Source organism: Terrapene carolina, unplaced genomic scaffold (genome assembly GCF_002925995.2).
Source record: "Terrapene carolina triunguis isolate 2854851 unplaced genomic scaffold, T_m_triunguis-2.0 Scaffold69, whole genome shotgun sequence".
Lineage (NCBI taxonomy): Eukaryota > Metazoa > Chordata > Testudines > Emydidae > Terrapene > Terrapene triunguis.
This window is the reverse complement of record NW_020664420.1, coordinates 1,323,958-1,344,012: the sequence shown is the minus strand read 5'-3', so window position 1 is coordinate 1,344,012 and position 20,055 is coordinate 1,323,958.

Below are 20,055 nucleotides of genomic sequence, written 5' to 3'. Positions count from 1 at the left end.
TGGTAGCGTACCTCTATGGGTATACGAGACATCTCTGGGCGGGTACATGGGAGAAATTGTATAACGGTGGATTGTATTTATTAATCATTTTATTTATTGCATTTTCATAATAGGCTACTCAGATGAAGTTTTAAAACTCTTTAAGAATTTGTAATATAAAATAAGGTCATTAATTTACTTCAAGAGGTACCAATGAGAACACCGATACACAGAGCCGCTGAGGTACAGAGCCCTGACCTCCAATCACCGTACTGCCCCGGCTCATTTCCCTGCGACTGTCCAGTCTAACTGAGCTCAGAACTTAGGGATGTTTTTTCAGTTGTATACGTAGCACTATAACTATATTTGTACCTAACAGTGAAATATGGACAGATGGCTAAAGACAGATAGTGTTCAGAAGAATACACAAAGTGTCGTCAGTGAGAAGGGTAGGGTACATGGACAGCTGGTAGATCCAGAAGGGGGTACGCAACAAGAAAAGTTTGGGAACCTCTGTTCTGAGGAGACTGTCCTCATGGAATTCAGTACATGCTGAGTTTACAAACCAAGTATGTATTTGTCTTATCTGGGGACTCATCCACCCATACCCATTTCTCAGAAACCACCAACAAAAGTGGCTCTTGTTGGCAGCCTCAGAAGCGTAGCAAAGGATTAAATGAGCCTGGGGACTAAAATACTCTGTCATCCTTCGGCTGTGGGGCTTCTGTAACAGCGCTAGGGCACTGTGGGGAGGAGTGGCTGATGCAGCCTTTGCTGTGCTGTTCTGCGAGCCGATAGATTGGGACAGTTCCTCAGCTGGTGTAATCAGCGTTGCTCCATTTGTCAATGAGGCGATGCTGATTTACACCAGCTGAAGATCTGGCCCTGAGAATTTCAACCTGACACCACTCGCCAGCACCAACATCTATTTTAAAACAAAAGAGTTCCTCTCCCCTCATTCCGTAATCTGTAATGCATGACTGCAGGCTGTATCCTACTCACAGTTGACCTATGGTCTGTGTCTATCCTATAGTAAATAAACTTTCTTTGTCTCCAATCCCAGGCCAGTTAATGTCAAAGAAAACCAGAATCCATTATGCTCATACTGCCCATTCAGCAGGTCTCTGCACTACACATCAAATGACACCCCCCCCCCCCACAAAATCTACTGCCTGTAACTTATTTTTGTTCCTTTTCTTAAAACAAAGGGGGGAAAAAAACAGCTGTTCACTCTCCCAAGAGCTCTATTGAAGTTATCTTCCCAAATGCATTTGATTTTCTTTTTTCAAAAATCAGTTTGAGTCTGATTGGTGTAAAGCCTGACTACCCTCTTGCCTTGTCCCTGAAGATCTCTGCTGGCGTGCTAACAAGGGGGCGAGGCGCAGCTGTGCTAAGAAACTGCCAACAATTAACAAGTAATTGTTTAAAAAAAATCAAACTCAGCGTCTTCTTCTTTAAACCATAGATGTGGAAGATAGGAAGGTAGGAAGCCTCCTGATGCCTTTCAGGTTATGTCTACATAGCAGCTGGGAGGTGTAATTCCTACCTTGGGTAGACATACATGAATTCACTCTGCTTGAGCGACCATGCTAAAATTAGCAGTGTGGTCACAATGCCCGGGGCAGCGGCTTGGGATAGACAGCCAACTGCGTGCCCAGGGGTTGGGGTGGGGTTGTACTTGGGCAGATAGCTCGAGCCACTGCCCGTGTAGCTCCGGTTACACTGCTAATGTTACTGTGCTAAGTGGAGCAGAGCTAGCCCATCTCCTACCAGACTCTTCACTCTGGTATCTGAGCAACTGAAGTGAGGTATCCGACCCAGCGTTAAAAACTTGGGGTGCAATCCTGGCCCCGGTGAAACTCTCATTGCTTTCACTGGGGATGGCCACTCTGCAATTAGACACCCCGGGCCAGTTGACTTGGGCTTGGTCCTCGGGGCTGTTTAATTGCAGTGTGGACGACCAGACTGGGGCTGGAGTCTGGGCTCTAGGACTCTGCAAGGTGGGAAGCTCCCAGAACTCGGGCTGCAGCCCAAGCCAGAACATCTACACTGCTATTGCGCAGCCCGAGCCCAGCGAGCCTGAGTCAGCTGGCGCAGGCCAGCCAGGGGTGTCTAATTGACCTCAACTCACAGGGGGGAGGGATAGCTCAGTGGTTTGAGCATTGGCCTGCTAAACCCAGGGTTGTGAGTTCAGTCCTTAAGGGGGCCATTTAGGGATCTGGGGCAAAAATCTGCCTGGGGATTGGTCCTGCTTTGAGTAGAGGGTTGGTCTAGATATCTCCTGAGGACCATTCCAACCCTGATATTCTATGAATTGCAATGTAGACATGCCCATTGTGGCCTGAATTTCACCCTAGGCCTGTTGGGTGTAAGGCCAGTGTACTAGGCTGGGATTCTTCTGGTTATTCTCCTCTAGCCCAGCAAAGTGGTGAATGATGGTGCACAAGGCAGACAATCGGGTAGGGGATGTCATTTTTTGAGGATAGCAATTGTCAACAAAACTCTCTGTCAGATCCTAAAAGATGATGATCACCTACACTGAAGCAAACAGGACATATAGGTGCCCAGCTGAGAGCTAATACCTCCCAGAACTTGATCCTTTGTTGGGGTGTCACCTCTCCACTAGTTTAGAGCCTCTGCTAGTTGTGTGAGCCTGTATTCCATGGTGCTAGAAAATAAGGCTGTCCCAGAGTTTAAGTCACTAACCTAGGACTTGGGAGACCTGGGTCTAAGTCATTGCTCTGCTACAGACACCCTGTATGACCTTGGGCAAATCTTTCAGTTTCTCTATGCCTTAGTTTTCCCATCTGTACAATAGGGATAATAGCAGTGCCCTACCTCATAGGGGTGTTGTAAAGATAAATATATTAAAGACTGTGAGGTGCTCAGCAATTATGGAAATGAGGCCATTAAAATACCTAAGATAGATAGATTACTTTTATTTCATTCAGCTTGCTTCTTTCATGCCTGCCTGAACTGCATCTTCTTGGCCTTTTAGCTAAGATCCAGCGAGTATCCTCTTAATAACCAATACACCTTCTATCAGGGGATTGCTTCCTTCTCAGGTCTTTTCCATCTCTTACTGCTATCAGCCTCACTGAAATGTTCAGTGTATGTCTGTGAATTCTGATTTCCTTATCAACAGTTGGATTTGCCCATCAAGAAGGTTTTCTCCAAGTGCTTTTCAGCAGTCCGCCCTTGCAGTCTTACCTAAGCAGTTAATCTAGATTCCAAAACATCGGGCAGAAAAGTGGAACCCTGGCAATTCACTAGTAGACTTCTCCCACCCCATCTCACCCCCGCAAACCTTTTAGAGCAGGGGTTCTCAAACTTCATTGCACCGCAACCCACTTCTGACAACAAAAAATACTACATGACCCCAGGAGAGGGAACTTAATCCTGAGCCTTCTTGAGCCCCACTACCCAAGGTGTGGGGGCCAAAGCCCGAGCCCCACTGCCCTGGGAAGTGCAGGGGGGCAAAACTGAAGCCCAAGGGCTTCAGCCCCAGGGAAAGGGCCTGTAACCTGATCCCCAATGCCCAGGGCTTCAGCCCCAGGCAGTGGGGCTTGGGCTTTATCTTTGGGCCCAGGAAGTCTAATCCAGCCCTGGTGACCCCATTAAAACAGGATCATGACACACTTTGGGGTCCTGACCCACAGTTTTAGAGCTAAGTTGGCTATGACAGCTGGAGAGCCAATCTTTCAGATGGGAACTGCCATATTTTAAAATAATTACTGTAAAGAAGGAGAAAATACAAATTCAGGGGCTGCGGCTCTGATGGTACATCGGATATCAGTGGCTGAATGGATCTTGGTAGCTGTGCAAAAGTTGTGCGCTCCTCGTTCAGCGGGTCTGTGAATGCAATGCTGTAACGTTTGGCTCATGAGATCAAGAGAGGAGAGCTCTCAGGCTTCCATTAAGAACCTAAGGGTATAGGTGGGTTAAAGACAGAACCAGATGCTGAAGAGGATTTTCAGCATTCGCATTCCAAAGTGTGTTGTGATAACACAGTGTACATGACGCACCAGCAAATTGCCTCTCATATGCTTAACCCATCACTGAGTGCTACATGCTTGATAAGGAAGCTACATCAAACTCCACAAGGACTCCAGTTTATTTATAATGTTTCATCAAGGAAACCGCACGAAGCTCACACAGCGTCTTTCCAAGGAAGACCTGGGGCTAAAAAGATATGGTCAGCATTACCTGCAACGTGGAAGGTTTACAAGGCAGTCTAATGGCAACAGCCGATAAAAGTGGAGTCGGATAGTGGATTGTAGTGTGAGGGGTAGAGAGGCATTTCTCCCTTCCCCTTCATTTTTAAATTCTTTCTAAAACACTCTACTGATGCCAGCAAGGAGCACACCATATGCGTGAAGGCTAGTCAGTGTGGTGCACCTCTCAATCCACTAGATGGCAGCTGGGAGAGCGGGCAGTCACAGGGGCACCTTCTCACTCAAATTTGGGTCTGGGCCTTTAAATCCTCCTGCTTCTAAAAGAAAAAATAAATAAACAAACAATGAACAAAGAAATTGATACAAACTCCATTACAAAGCGTGATGAGCTGAGATTTTTTTATCAAGAAGGCAGGTGCTTCAAGAGTTAGGGTCACAATGTTGCCCTGAAGAATGAACCCTGTTGTTTCCATATGGTACGGAAAAGCAGCCACCGGTCAGGGTGATCTTCTGCCCTAGGGAAACTCAATGGGATCTTATGAATGGAGTTTGGAGCTTGCTCCAAACTTTGTGGCTAACACTCAGCCCGAGTCAGACATTCAGTGTAATGTCGTTTCTAATATTTTTAGCACAGAATAGTAATAAGGCAGGTGCTTTTCAGTCAGTGTTCACAAAAGGTAAGGGACTATCAAGCCTGTTATTTCCGACAAAGTTGCCATGTGAGCTGAGTTCATGTAGCACCTCAAAGCTCAGGACTGGAAGGCAGGCTGCTGAAACCCGGGACACACATAAGGCCTTGCTGACTCATCTATGTGTAACCCTTCTGCCAGGCGGAGCAGGCAGCAACCAGGGCCGGGTTCAATATTTAGGGGTGCCTTTCCATTGATACAACACAGAATCAGCTCGAGCCCTCATCCAGTAACCTGGGAAATTTACACACCAGCCCCGGGAGCCTCTGAGAGGCAATACTTCCCCTCTCGCAAGCACAGAGTCTGAGCATAGAAAAGAAACTTTTAATGAAAGGAGGGAAATAACTCGGCATTAATTTGGGAAAATGCCACAAACTGGGTTCATAAAAATAAACCATGAATAAAAGACCGACCCCCAAGTAAGTTGGGCAGTGTCCTTTTCCCCTCAGGTTCTTAATTCCAGCAAACCAAAAGTCTCTTTCACATGCCCGAACCTTCTCTGCACCCCACTCACAGTTGCTGTCCTTGGTCAGTGCAGACCCAGAGTTCAGAGGTGCATCTGTAGAGTTCACCTCCCACCCAGGGTGGGGTAAAAGGTACCTTATTCGCTCCACTGCTCAGGCACTTGCTCGCTACCCCATTCTGCCAGACACCCTGCTGGCTGCTCACCAGCCACCTGCTCGCTGCTTCCGCCGGCCGCCTGCTCGCTGCTCTCGCCGCACCTCTCCACCAGCCGCCCTGCTGGCGGCTCATCGCACCTCTCCACCACACCAGCCTCTCGTCACCAGCTGACTGCCAGTCACCTTGAGCTGCCACCTGCCGCTCTGCTGTGACCCCTGCACATCAGATTTTCAGCTCTTTGCAGGCTGGGCAGAAACACGGCCCCATCTCAGATGATTTCAGCTCTCAGTGATTTTTAGCTCTTTGCAGGCTGGGTAGAAACACAGTCCTACCACAACTGCTTTCAGCTCTGATTGGGCATTTAACATAACAAAGAGGCTCCTAATGGAGCCTATTTAGCTCTATTCTTTGAACAGTGGGGTGGAACAGGTTAAACCAGTCTAGGGAGGAGTCTTGAGGATATGCAGCCTGTCCCCACCCCTCCTGCTTTCACAGGGCTCTGACATTCGAGCCCCTGGCTTAACAAGGTTCTTCCAACTGAGGATTGGGACATGTTAAGCACAATCCTGCTTTCCTGTATTCCTACAATAACTACAACATTGGTAACCATATTTCACTACCCCTGCATTCAGTACTGCATTCATTTGTACCCAACACCAGCCAAAGTTGATCACTTTTTATCACCACTGTATCTGCTGAATATGTAGGCAGAGCAGGAGCAAACTGTATTTACATAAACACACCCAAGTGTCTTCCCCCTCCCAGTTAGCTGTCAAGGAAGCCTTCATTCAGACCCTGTTTACAGATGGATAGTACAGTCTGTGCCCTACAGATGTGTGTGACAGCTGCTTTCTTGGCTGACCCTGTGGGACCGAACCTCCATAGCTAAATACGAGTGGCTACAACTTGAGCTAAAGAGCCCCACCTCTGTAGCTGTCAACTCACAGGTTGGCACAGAGGGGGAGCAGTCACTCTCACTCACCAGTGTGTTACATGTACTCAGAAACTCCCCACATCACAGCTCATAATGGAGAGTTATCATGTCACCTTCTCGGTACTTTTATCTCTAACGTTGTGATCGGGGGTGATACCCCTATGGGAACTGCACTGTACCTGAATGAGTCTTTTACACAGATCCCTTTCTCCCTCCACTGCTATCTTGTTTGTCCATTGAAGGCTTGATCCTGCCGGGTCCTGAGCACTCTGACCCTGATCCAGCAAAGAGCGACTACTCACATCCTGAAAGTTAAGCCCCTGCCAAAGTGCTTTGCTGAATCAGAACGGAAGGGTGTTGATGTTGTGAAATGGAGATCTGAACAGAACAGTGCTTAAGTAACACACGCAAGGGGACAGAACTATTGAAATGTTCCTCAGATCCCTGATCAGAATGTTGACCCAGTGGCTATTACAAAGATCTGATTGCAGTCTTCTCAGGTAGGGCCATTCAGGCCCTCCCCCACCACAGCTACTAATCTAGCTGAAGTGAATAAAATAACGGAAGCGAGTGAGGCAAATACAATCAGTGGGTCTGATCCTTTTCCTACTTCTAGCACTGCACCTATGTGATTCCACTGATTTCAATGTAGTTACTACTGAGTTGCACAGGAGGAGTACCAGGCCCAAAGAGAACTGGTTTCTATTCCTCTCCCAGCCACATACTTGATGTGTAGCCTTCAGTAACTTACTTAGCCTCCTTGTGCCTCAGCTTTCCAAGATACAAATATCTGTGAAGCTTAGCTCATCAGGGCCAAACTCTACTCTCTCTTACGGTGGTTTCAGTGGAGTGCAGAATTTGGTCCTTGCTGACTGCAAAGTGACAATAGATCCTTGGATGGAAGAGGAGATAGACTCTGCAACTGCTTTAGCCTTGATCCAGCAAAATACGTAGGCATAGACGTCAATGGAACTACCAACATGCTTCAAGTTAAGCATGTGCTTATGTGCTTTGCTGGATGGGAAGCTTAGGCATAATATATGCTTAGGAGGGAAGGATAGCTCAGTGGTTTGAGCATTGACCTGCTAAACCCAGGGTTGTGAGTTCAATCCTTGAGGGGGCCATTATAGGGATCTGGGGCAAAAATCTGTCTGGGGATTGGTCCCCCTTTGAGCAGGGGGTTGGACTAGATGACCTTCTGACGTCCCTTCCAACCCTGTGATTCTGTGAATATGAAGGCTGACCTAGTGTATGTATCTTGTAGAAAGGATGTCTCTAGTTGGCATAGGAGGGGATTCAAGAAATCTGCATTCAAATCCTAGTCAGCCATAGACTTCCTGTGTAACGTAGCGCAAGTTACTTAATAGAGCCTGTTCCGCATATGTAAAATTGGTACCTCTTAGGGGTGTTGCCAGGGTAAAATCCTTTAATGACTAAGGGGATAGGTGCACTTTGAGCTGGGGTTGTGATTCCCAGCTCTTGGAAACATATCCTTGCTAGCTCTCATCACGATAGCTCGCTAACAACAGAGCGTAGCTGCAAGCGGCAAGCCAGACTAGTTGACCTCTGGAGGGGATATGTCTCGGATGAGTACCTAGGGTGGCCACTCAATGTGCTAGTTGGAGGAGAGCTAGTGTGATTGTCTCCTCAGACTGGGAATTACATGCCCAGATCAGAGGTACCCTAAGAGGCGCTCAGGTGCACCGTGATGAGAGCAACATAGGTAAATATTTGGTCTCTGGCTTCCTTTCGGCCTATGAGTCAATGTTATTTCCTCCCTCCCCACACAGACAGACACACCTTTTAAAGCAGAAAACTCCTGTCAACATTCCTTCATTTAGGATTTTTTTTAAAAGTTCTTTAAATTGTAGCCTTTGTACAAATCAAAAAAAAAAAAAAAAAAAAAACCTACTCCGCATTCAATTTGTAAATTGTTTCCATTTACATCATGTTCCAAATATAATGAATGGCACATTCTGAGTTTCAAAGACTCTGCTTTTAAATGTAATATTTTAGGTTAGTAATCAGAGTCTATTTTGAATATGTGGCGCCTACAGTACATATGAATATGCTAATCAGCTGAACTTAATAGTTCTCATTTGTATTAATGCAAATTAGGTGGCTGTTCTTTCCACCAAATATTTTCCTCGGTATTTATTGGAGAAATCGAAATCCCCCCATAATAAGTTCTAATATTTCATCTTAACACTTTAAAGGGTGTGTTTTATTTTAGCTTCATCTAATTGTATTGAACAAAATTGCATCTAACGGCAATATAAAGTTACAATTTGTTCCACATCAAATAATAAAAATGGCCATTAAATTTTACATGAATTTGATCTTTTGGTTTTTGCATTTCAGTTAAACTTCTCTCATAGTGCAGTGGATATAACCCCGTTTGTAGGTATCTGGCTGGATTCTTAGCACCTCCTCCCATGTGGTATCCACCGACTTCATTGATCATAAGTCTGATCTTGCTTCCACTGAAGTTTGATGGGAGTTTTGCTGTTGACTGTAAGCAGAGCAAGTCCGTGTCCTATATTTTTACGGCTCCACATGAATGGCATCAGGCATCAGAAATGAAAACAAGTATAATTGTACAGTACTAGAATTGCAAGTCATATACAGTCAGAATTTCAAAAGCGCTCAGCACACTGTGAGTCTGAGTTATTTTAGGGCCTATCTAGGAGTCGAGCTCTTCTGAAAATCTGGCTCTTGTTGTTGGGTGCTGAGCACCCAAAAATCTGGCCTTGAACATCTTTGCAAACCTGGCCCAAGCAACCTGAACTGGCAATTCATGTGAGCTATCTTTTTGAACTCCATCAGAAAGGCTAGAGCTAAGCCAGAGGACAATTCAGAAGCAGAGATGATAAATAGACTATAAGCTCTTTGGGGCAGGGACCGTCTCATTGTTCTGAGTTTGTACAGCACCTAGCGCCATGGGGTCCTGGTCCATGACTGAGTCTCCTTGGTTTTGTGGTAATAATAATAAAAATATCAAGATCCAGATGGATGGCCCTGACCTCTAGTGGCTCCATGGAGGTCCCAGAGGATCACAGAAGAACCATGGGACTCATAGACTTTAAGGTCAGAAGGGACCATTATGATCATCTAGTCTGACCTCCTGCACAATGCAGGCCACAGAATCTCACCCACCCACTCCTGTAACAAACCTCTAACCTATGTCTGAGTTATTGAAGTCCTCAAATCATGGTTTAAAGACTTCAAGGTGCAGAGAATCCTCCAGCAAGTGACCCGTGCCCCACGCTGCAGGGGAAGGCGAAAAACTTCCAGGGCCTCTGCCAATCTTCCCTGGAGGAAAATTCCTTCCCGACCCCAATTATGGTGATCAGTTAAACCTTGAGCATGTGGGCAAGACTCACCAGCCAGCACCCAGGAAAGAATTATCTGTAGTAACTCAGATCCCACCCCATCTAACATCCCATCACAGACCATTGGGCATATTTACCTGCTAATAATCAAAGATCAATTAATTGCCAAAATTAGGCTATCCCATCATACCATCCCCTCCATAAACTTATCAAGCTTAGTCTTGAAGCCAGATATGTCTTTTGCCCCCACTACTTCCCTTGGAAGGCTGTTCCAGAACTTCACTCCCCTAATGGTTAGAAACCTTCGTCTAATTTCAAGTTTAAACTTCCTAGTGTCCAGTTTATATCCATTTGTTCTTGTGTCCACATTGGTACTGAGCTTAAATAATTCCTCTCCCTCCCTGATATTTATCCCTCTGATATATTTATAAAGAGCAATCATATCTCCCCTCAGCCTTCTTTTGGTTAGGCTAAACAAGCCAAGCTCTTTGAGTCTCCTTTCATAAGACAGGTTTTCCATTCCTCGGATCATCCTAGTAGCCCTTCTCTGTACCTGTTCCAGTTTGAATTCATCCTTCTTAAACATGGGAGACCAGAACTGCACACAATATTCCAGATGAGGTCTCACCAGTGCCTTGTATAATGGTACTAACACCTCCTTATCTCCAGAAGATCTAGCCCCATGTGTTCTCTTAGAGGATGAGGCATTTCCAGCATGGGAATAATCCATGTAAAATAGGGGACATCTTGGCCCCTAGAAAGTGCCTTCTTCAGAACAAGGTTGAGCTAGCAGTCCGTTGACCGTAGCACTGCCGCTAAACGTAGGGTAACCAGATGTCCCGATTTTATAGAGACAGTCACGATTTTTGGGTCTTTTTCTTATATCGGCTCCTATTACCCCCCACCCCCATCCCAATTTTTCACATTTGCTGTCTGGTCACCCTAGCTTAAAGTGGGCCTGCTCTATAGCTAAATAGCTGATAGTAGTCTCTAGGGCAGGGAAACTGGAACTTTTCTGCAGGCCTAAATGCAGTTTTAGAATAAACTGCTTAAGAAGAAGAAGAAGAAGAGAGTTCATGCCATTTTTGGCAGCTAACTAAACCCTGTGCTTCCACAAAGGGCAGCCCCCAGCTCTGACCCAGAGAGCAGGCTGTTCCTGGGTATAACCAGGGGGATTGTTCTCCAGCAGAAATCTATCTCCAGCCTTCTAATGACAAATGCTTATGTTCTGAAAGGGGAGAAAAGAAAAAAAATCTAAGAAACTGTCAGAGCAGCTCAGGATCTCCATTAGAATGCAGAGTGCTCCAGAGTAATTACAAAACAGCTGTAATGGAAAATTGGTAGTCAAACCCATTTTCCACCAACTAGAACGGTGAATGGGCTCCATTATGTTCCTAATTCTCATTAACTTAATTTGCATAGGAAACAATGAAGGAATGCCTAATGAGTTAGTCGCTCACAGCAGCTTGATACCCCTGGAGCTGGGGTTTGACCCCTAATTACAGGACGGGTGGCAAAGCGGGGCGAGGTTTTTACCCTTACATGGGGGAGACAAAAAGGTTGGCCCTGATGTTGTCACTGATGTTTCACTGGAAAGAGAGAGAGAGAGAGAGAGAGAGGAGAGAGAGAGAGAGAGTGTGCGTGTGTGTGTGTGTGTGTGTGTGTGTGACTATAGGATACTCCCTTAATCTCTCTGTGCCTTAAGTCCCCATCTGTAAAAGAAGGATCATAGCACTTCCTTTCTTCATTGTCTTTGTTCAAACGGGAGGCTCTTTCTGAGAGGGTCCATCTGGTACAACGGGGGTAGATTCTAAGAGACGACATAGCGCCCACTCACCCGCCCCTGGGGAGGATGAGCTGTGGCCAGGGCCGGCGCTTCCACTAGACGACCCTAGGTGGTCGCCTAGGGTGGCAGGATTTGGGGGGCAGCATTTTGCCGTCCTCGGCGGCAATTCGGAGGCGGGGGTCCTTCCACTCCGTGTCTTCGGGGCGCTTCGGCGGCGGATCCTTCACTTGCTCCGGAACCCGCCGCTGAAGCACCCCGAAGAAGGTGGCAAAAACCCTGGCGCCGCTCCTGGCTGTGGCTGAGTGCTACCTCCCCAAACCAGGTGAGGACAGGGGGGCTCCTTCTTATATTGGGAGGGAGGAGAAATAGTTCTGCTCCTGACACCCCTCACTACTTTAACCCCATCTGTATCAATGCGTGAAGGGGTGCATGCCCTGATGCTGCTTGGGGCTGCCCCAGAGATTGGTGGCTTTGCAGGATTGAGCCAGATCTGCAAACTTCACTACCCAATGCCTGGTGTGATGCCATCAACTGTAGTCACTCTTGCTGGGGCAGCAGTCCGCAGTAGACTATGCCTGGTTCATTATGATGATCTTGTTTTGTGTCTGTACAGCGCCTAGTGTAATGGGCCCTGATCTCTGCTGGGGCTTCTGGGCAATGCTGCAATAAAAATCATGTCTTTTTTTAGAATGGTTGAATGCAATGCAGATAATTCCTTATACTGAGAATGCATCTTAATTGTGGGCTCTATTGTGCTTTTCAGGTGAAATCAGCCCTGTGCATAGAACCTGCACAGGAACTATGCTTCACTCAACACAGGCTTTCGCTTATCATTACGGTTTGCTATTTGAATTACAGTTGTGCCTTTAGGGTACGTCCAGACTACTCGCCGGAATGGCAGGTAGCGATCGATCTATCGGGGATCGATATATCGCGTCTCGTCTAGACGCGATATATCAATACCCGAACGCGCTCCCGTCGACTCCGGAACTCCACCAGGTCAAGTGGCGGTAGCGGAGTCGACGGGGGAGCCGCGGCTGTCGATCCTGCACTGTGAAGACGGGAGGTAAGTCGAAATAAGATACGTCGACTTCAGCTATGCTATTCCCGTAGCTGAAGTTGCGTATCTGATATCGATCCCCCCTCCCAGTGTAGATCAGGGACCTCCTGTGCTAGGTGTGAAAGAAACATACAGTAAGTTAAAGCCCCCGACCCAAATAGTTTACAAGCTAAATAGCTAAGACAAAGGCAGTATCATGATTCCCACTTCTGCAGCAAGAATGTTCAGATGGCTTCCCCAGGGTCACACAGATAGGGTTTCCATGTTTCAGGTTCACGAAAAGAGGATACTGGAGACGGGGGAAAGGGAGCCTGGAGGTACAGTTTGGGGGTGCTGGAGGGGTGTGTGTATACTGGGTTTTTTGGGGGGGGGGGGGGGGGGGGGGGTTGGATAGTGGGAGGGGGTATTGGGGGGGGTTTGGAGGGGGGATTTGGGGTGCTGGAGGATATTTGGAGGTGCTGGAGGGGCATGTGTACTGGGAGAGGGTATTTGAGGGGTGTTGGAGGGTGTACCTGGAGGGTTCTGAAGTGGTGTGTGTACTGGGAAGGGTTATTTGGGGGTGCTGGAGGGGTGTGTGTGTACTGGAAGGTATTTGGAGGTGCTGGAGAGGCCTGTGTAGTGGGAGAGGGTATTTGGGGGGTCCTGGAGGAGTGTGTGTGTACTGGCAGAGGTACCTGGGGTGTGTTGGAGGCGGTCCCTGGCATCTCTCTTGAGGTGGGGTGTAGGGTCACTGCCTGTCACTGTGGCAGGGTGGCTGGCGCAGACCCAGAATGCAGCAACAGCTGTCAGTCAGCACCTCCCTGAGGGGCTTTCCTCCTCCCGAGGGAGCCAGGACCTGGGTGGGCGGGATCCAGCAGCTGCGAGGGACCAATCAGATGCAGATGCAGGGGAGGGCCCAATCGGGGCTCTCTCTGAGATGTAAAGTCTACTCCGCAATTAAAACCTGGACATTGCCTCTTATTTGCAAAATCTGCCCCAACAGAGGGCGGAGGATCATAAAAAGAGGCAAGGGCTAGGAAAACCCGGATGTTTGGTAACCCTGCACCCAGGAAATCTGTGGCAGAGCTAGATAACACAAATCTCTTGGGTTCCCGAGTCCAGTGCTTTCCCCCCAAAATCATCCTTCCTCTCTCTTATCTGAGATGTAAATGGTGCATGGGCCTTTTGTGACCCTCATGCTCAGGGGTGAATTGTATTCATAAGGGAAAGCCTTGGTAGAGGACAATGCAGCGTCACCCCATTGCAGACAGAGCTCCAGCAGGCATTGTGCTTCCAGCTTCTGCAAAAATCCTCAGTGCCCAGGCAACCCCAGCAACAGGGGCATGATTATTTGACCCATATAGAACCAAGAACAAAACCCACATTGCTACAATATTTATCCCGCGAGCTGTGTCGCGTATGACACGGAACTGAACGGAACGGCCGGTGTGAGAGTTACAGTCTGATCCAAAACCCATCAGATACAAACGCTCCCCTTGATTTCAATGGGCTTTGGATCAGGCTTTTAGTCTGACAAGTGGTTGTAGCATGGATCATGTTTCTGTTTGTACAGCACTGAGCGCGCTGAATGAACCATAGATAAGAAGGAAAATGTTGTTTCATAGGACATTAACTTCGTATGTTTCTATGGTGGGGAAGTGGGAGCAGGGCTGGATGTGGGGCAGAGAGAGAGAAGCAGGAAGCCGAGCTGGGCAGGGCTGGATGGAGGGTGGAGAGGGTGGGGAAGGAGGATTGAATGGGGGGCACAGAGGGAGGTGGGGGGCAGGAATGGATGTGGTATAGTGCACCCATTGAATTGGGAGGCTACATTTGCCCCACTGCGAGCCCAGTAAAAGGTTGTGGGAAAGGCCTAAGACAGGTCAAGGTAAGAAGTGGTCCAAGGAGGAAGCAATGGATCTGTGTAGTCAGGCCTTGTCTGTTTATTATAGGGTCTCTGGACCAGAACGCAGAGGAGAGGGAGAGTCTGGGACTGGGTTCCTCGGCCACCCGCTAAAGGAAAGTGGAGCAAAAGGCACCGTGACTACTGAACCCCCCTGATACCAGCGTCAGATCAAAGGCCCAAAGTGAGGGTGAGGGGCTATTGTTTCTTGAACTATTGGTTTGCCCCAGAAGGGGTGGGACTATTTGCGATGTGGCCGCAGGGCCAAGTCATAAGAATAATGCAGGGCCGGAGCAGCCTTCAGCAGGGGGCACAAAGGGAAGAGAGCCTGCTATACCATGCCCAGCCACCAGGGGACATGGCCACAGCTGAGTGACTCTTAGACAGGACACTATTAGAGCTTTAGGAGCTTTGCTGGGGAAAGGCCTGCGTGGCACGAAAAGGGAAGAATGGGGTTGGGCTGAGAGGAGGGAGGTAGACATATGTAGCTCAAAGAGTAGCAGAGGGAGGATAATGAGAGAAGACCGCACAACATTTGGATGGACTGTCTCTTCCCGCCCGGACTTGATGGCTGTATCAAAATCCTCCGAGGCATCCCGGGATTAATGGGGCACCTCTGTCTGAGTCCAAGGCACGCAAAGAGCTAAATCCGACAGACAGCTAGAGCCCATCAGGAACAGGCTAGGCTGCCCGGATTACTAACACTCCTAGCTAGCAGACTTGCTGTCACTATCACACAGAGCCTGCTTTGAACTGGTGATCCTGAGCTGAAAGGCTCTGTAGCTGCTTCCCATTATCCCAAGCCACCCAGTGACCTTTAGCAGCATGAAAACTATTAATGAGCTAATAAGTTCAGTGCTATATTGACACAGAGAGAAAAACATCCGCTTGTGTGCATCCTAGGGTACAAGTTTTAACCCACAAAGTCAATCAAGCCCCATAAAAGCCATTACACATTGTTGCAAATAGATATTGTCATTGTCCAGATCCTCAGCTGGTGTAAGTTGGAGGAACTCCATTAAAACAAATAAAGCCATAGTAAATCACTGTGCACTTGGTGTAATTTTTTAGCTTGGTCCAGTAGATATGTCACTGAGCTGTGACTGAGGAAATCTGGATTCTCTTTCCTGCTCTTCCACTGACTATGTGACTTTGGGCAAGTCACTTCACTTCTCTTTGTCACTGTTTTCCCTCCCATCCTTTGTCTGTCTTCTGTATTTAGATTGGAAGCTCTCTGGGGCAAGGACTTTCTCCTGTTTGGGTTGGTACAGCACCATGTATTAAATTAATCATATCAGGGCCTCCTGGTACCTCTGCAATACCAATACACCGCTACCTCGATATAACGCGACCCGATATAACACAAATTTAGATATAACGCGGTAAAGCAGTGCTCCAGGGGGACAGGGCTGCGCACTCCCGTGGATCAAAGCAAGTTCAATATAACACGGTTTCATCTATAGTGCGGTATGATTTTTTGGCTCCCGAGGGCAGCGTTATATTGAGGTAAAGGTATATAATTGCACCACCAGAAAGATGGCATTTTAAAATGACATCTGTGGAGGCCAGCCTTTTCAAAAGCAGTCATCGATTGTCAGTTCCCAACTTGAGAACCTTGGCCTTGATTTTCAGATGCACGGAGCACTCAGAACTCCAGTAGAAGTTGATAGGTCCTGCAGGTGCTCAGAAGCACTGAAAAATCAGACCCAAGGCGTCTCATATTGGCCAACAAATACTGAGGCACTCAAAGTCAATGGGCATTTGGTTTTTTTTGAAGAATTTGGCCCAAATAAACAGGGCTCCGTGTAGTTAATCATATTTGTTTAATTAAGGTAACACATCTGCGCAGTAAATAGCCTGTGATCGGTCAGTAACATAACTTTGTACAAGTGCAGCAATAATTGGATAATGTAATGAAATGCATGGCGGATTTTTTTTAAAGGAAATATAATGAGATTTCATCATTTTATATGTGCAGGTAATTAGTTCTTTAGAAATAAGAGGAGAGCAAATTATCTGCAGATTTGAACTAGCAGGAAGCAATTCAAATGGCGCAGCTGAAGAGGTAAAAATGATCTGCTTTAAATCACTTGAAATTCAAACCAAAACCATTCCTGGAGGAAATCAGATCAGGGGCAGGATCTGACAGGGTTTGTTTTGGAAAACAGAAGCTATTAGGCCTTCAAAGAATATGGCCTTCATTTGCTTTTGCCCAAGCCTCACGTAGACAAAACACCCATTGAAGTCTATGGGCCTGATTCTGCTCTCACTAAAACTCCTAGCTGTACCCTACGCATTTCTAAATGACCTCTCTGAAACAGATTCTAGCTGCATGTGGTGACATGAATATCTTCTTGTGTGCCTAATTTGAGTGCACAGTGTTGGTCAAACATAGGCCCCATGCCCCCTCAGATACCTAACTGGCCATGTGCACAGCCATAGAAGTGCATGCAGCTATTCGCGCCTTGCTTTGAAAGCCTACCCCTCTCTCTGCTCAGGGGGACCCAATATTTTATTGATACACTTCCACCTCTCCTCATCTTTAATATTTAAGCAGGCTCTCACAGCAGGCAGCACACAGCTTACGGTATGCAGGTGGCCCTGCCAGCAGTATGCTGGGATAAATGCCTCCTGTGGAATTTGCATTGCTTTTGTTCTTCTCCTCTGAATTCTCACAAACAGTCCCAATTTGAAAATGCAAACAAACAAGAAGAGATCTAAACTTTCTCTGAAGGAAGCCTAACCCCCTTGAAGAAAGTTCCCCTGGGCCACTGCTGATTTGGTTTGGTTGGTTTCACTCTTATTTCTCGCTATTGTTTTCTTTCCTTTGTACTTTGATGTTTCTTTGGGGACTCAAGTTTGAAAAAAGAAGAAGAAGAACAAACACAAAGGCATTAACAATATATTTTTGCTTGGAACAGGCCTGTCAACAGAGTCAGGGGAAAACAAGGGGATGAAGGATTAGTGAGAAAGCAGGCGAGACGAAGGCTGGTATGCTAGCTTCCTTGAGCTAGCCTTCCCCAGGGTTTCCACTCTAGGAATGCATCTCCAAATCCATCCAGAGCTCCGGTGGAAACTCCCTGCCTGACACAGACACTCATCCGTTGTCCCATCACCTAGCAGGCCCTGCCCATAGACAGGATAGTTCTGTCCATCACACCAGCCAGGCCCACCAGAGGAGCAAGGTTGCAAACAGCTTGTATAACTGACCTCACTTAGGCCCATAGTGTGGCTTGAGCATAGGAGCTTCAGTGTTAAAATTTCTACTGCTTGAGCTGAAAGACTAAGGACCAGATCCTCAAAGATATTTAGACACTTAACTCCAACTGGCAACTAGACAACTAAATACCTTTGAGGATCTGGGCCTTAGTCCTTTAGATGAAGGGCTTTCCACTCCTGGGAAGCTATAGTCTGAGGTCTTCTAGCATGCAGCAATGGGCAAGAGCAAGAATGGTCCAGCAGTTGAGGGCTACTTCAGGAAACCCAGATTCAGTTCCTTGTTCTGCATCACCTCATCAGTGGTGTAAATATTTCTAGCCCCACTGAAGTGAAAGGATTTCACCTATTGTCTTTGTGATCACATGCAACTTCTCATTTAACTATGCAAATAAGAAAGTTGCTTAATGAATATGATATAAGGTGTCGCTTGGGCTGTGTAACGGTGTATTCTGACACTGTGTTCTTGCATTGCTTTACTTTGCAGTTTAGGTTTGCCCTAGAATCTGCGGATCCACACTTCTGAACTGATCTCTCGTATTGCTCTTAAATAATATCGACTGTAGCAATTGCAACAATCATCCAGGTAATTATAAACCCCCAGCTGGTCTTTTGTGGTCAGTGAGTCTGTGGACAAGACCAGCAGTAATTCAGAACACAGGCGGTCCTGCTGTACATAGGCTTGAACTATAATAAAGTTAGATCTTATTTGCTTTAGAGGTTGTCCTCAGGACCAGATATTGGGACCCATTCTCCAATTTTGTGCCACCTTCTGTCATTATTTATACCTGTGCAAAGTGGATGGAGAATGCAACCAATCACTATGCTTTAGCCTCATTTTGGGCTAGATTGTGGCTCTGCCCAATGCAGGGGAGACTCGGGGAGTCATGGCCTGCCAGACCACCACTAAAAGGGCTGGGAAATAGAAGGTCCCATGAACAAGTGAGTGGGGCATGGATGGACGGGGCTAGGGAGTGGCTGAGTGGGGGTGAGGAGAAAAGAAGGAAAGCGGAATTCAGCTGGTTGGAAAATGATTGTTTTCCCCATAGAGATTTTTGACTGAAATAAAAATCTTTTTTTTTTTCTAAGAAAGCAGCCATTTACTGTGAAAATTTCCATTTAGTTGAAAGCCCAAATTTTTGACCAGCCCTAATTGTGAATCTTTGAGTCACAATTCCCTCCCAGGGCTCCTCCTGGAGCATTGCAGCTGGTATTATTTTTTGTCTTTTGATAACACCTAGAAGTCCCGGTCCTGTACAGTATCAGGGGGTAGCCGTGTTAGTCTGTATCTACAAAAACAACAAGGAGTCTGGTGGCACCTTAAAGACTAACAGATTTATTTGGGCATAAGCTTTCGTGGGTAAAAACCTCACTTCTTCGGATGCATAGAGTCCTGTACAGGAGCCCTTCATGGTAGCCATTGTACAAACCCAGAACTGAAAGATGGTCCCTCCCCAAAGACTTACAATCTGCAATGCGTCATTCCTTACCCTGGGCATTGTGGCTCCATATAGCCCTTTCCACAGCTGCATGTGGCTACACAAGGTGTAGGTCACCAGGCAATTAAGCCTCATGTGCATTCATCTCATTGCCCTCGGGGTTGCCATCGGTAACATTGAGAGGTTGTTTGCATGGCAACAATTGCTCATGAAAAAGCATCTTTTCCCTTTCTTTGCTTGGGCCAGAGAAGACTTGTTGATGACCCCAGTTCAGTCACAAACAAAGAAAAGAAGTAATAAACACCAAGTGATTTATTTGTGTGGACACAATGATTTGATGTTGTTCCTTGTTGACAGAATGATCTGGCCAGAATTACATTCTATTGATAAAACTGTGAAGAAATGCCATTCATCGACCACATGATGTTAGGGGTTGGGGAAAAAAGCATTTGTCCACAGAATATTATTTTTCCTGAGTTGTCAGTCGTTTCTAGGGATTTGAACAACCTCATGTTTGCAGTCACACTCACATCCACTCTGTCTTCCTTTTATTCATTTAACCATTTAGTTCTTTGCTTATCAGTCTAATCTAATTTGGCCATGCATTTCTAGTACCTGGGCACCCAAGGCGGTGATTAGACGTCTTAGAATGGTGTCACATTAACTAACAGCTGACATGATGACCTTTGCCTTATATCAAAACATGACCTCTCTTATTAGGGGAGAAAACAATTGAGTTAACTACAAATAAAAGTCACATGCTTCTGTATTCCTGCTTTCCCCCTAAAGCTATTCCAGACCCTGCCAGAACTAGGAAGCCCTGGGGATTTTTTGGGAGAATCTGATCTTGTGAAAAGCCAGCCCAGGGAAGTTTGCCAGGATCCAAAGAAGTTTTTATTAAGAAATCCCATATTTTGAACGCTTAGCCCCCTGGATCTCCGGGAG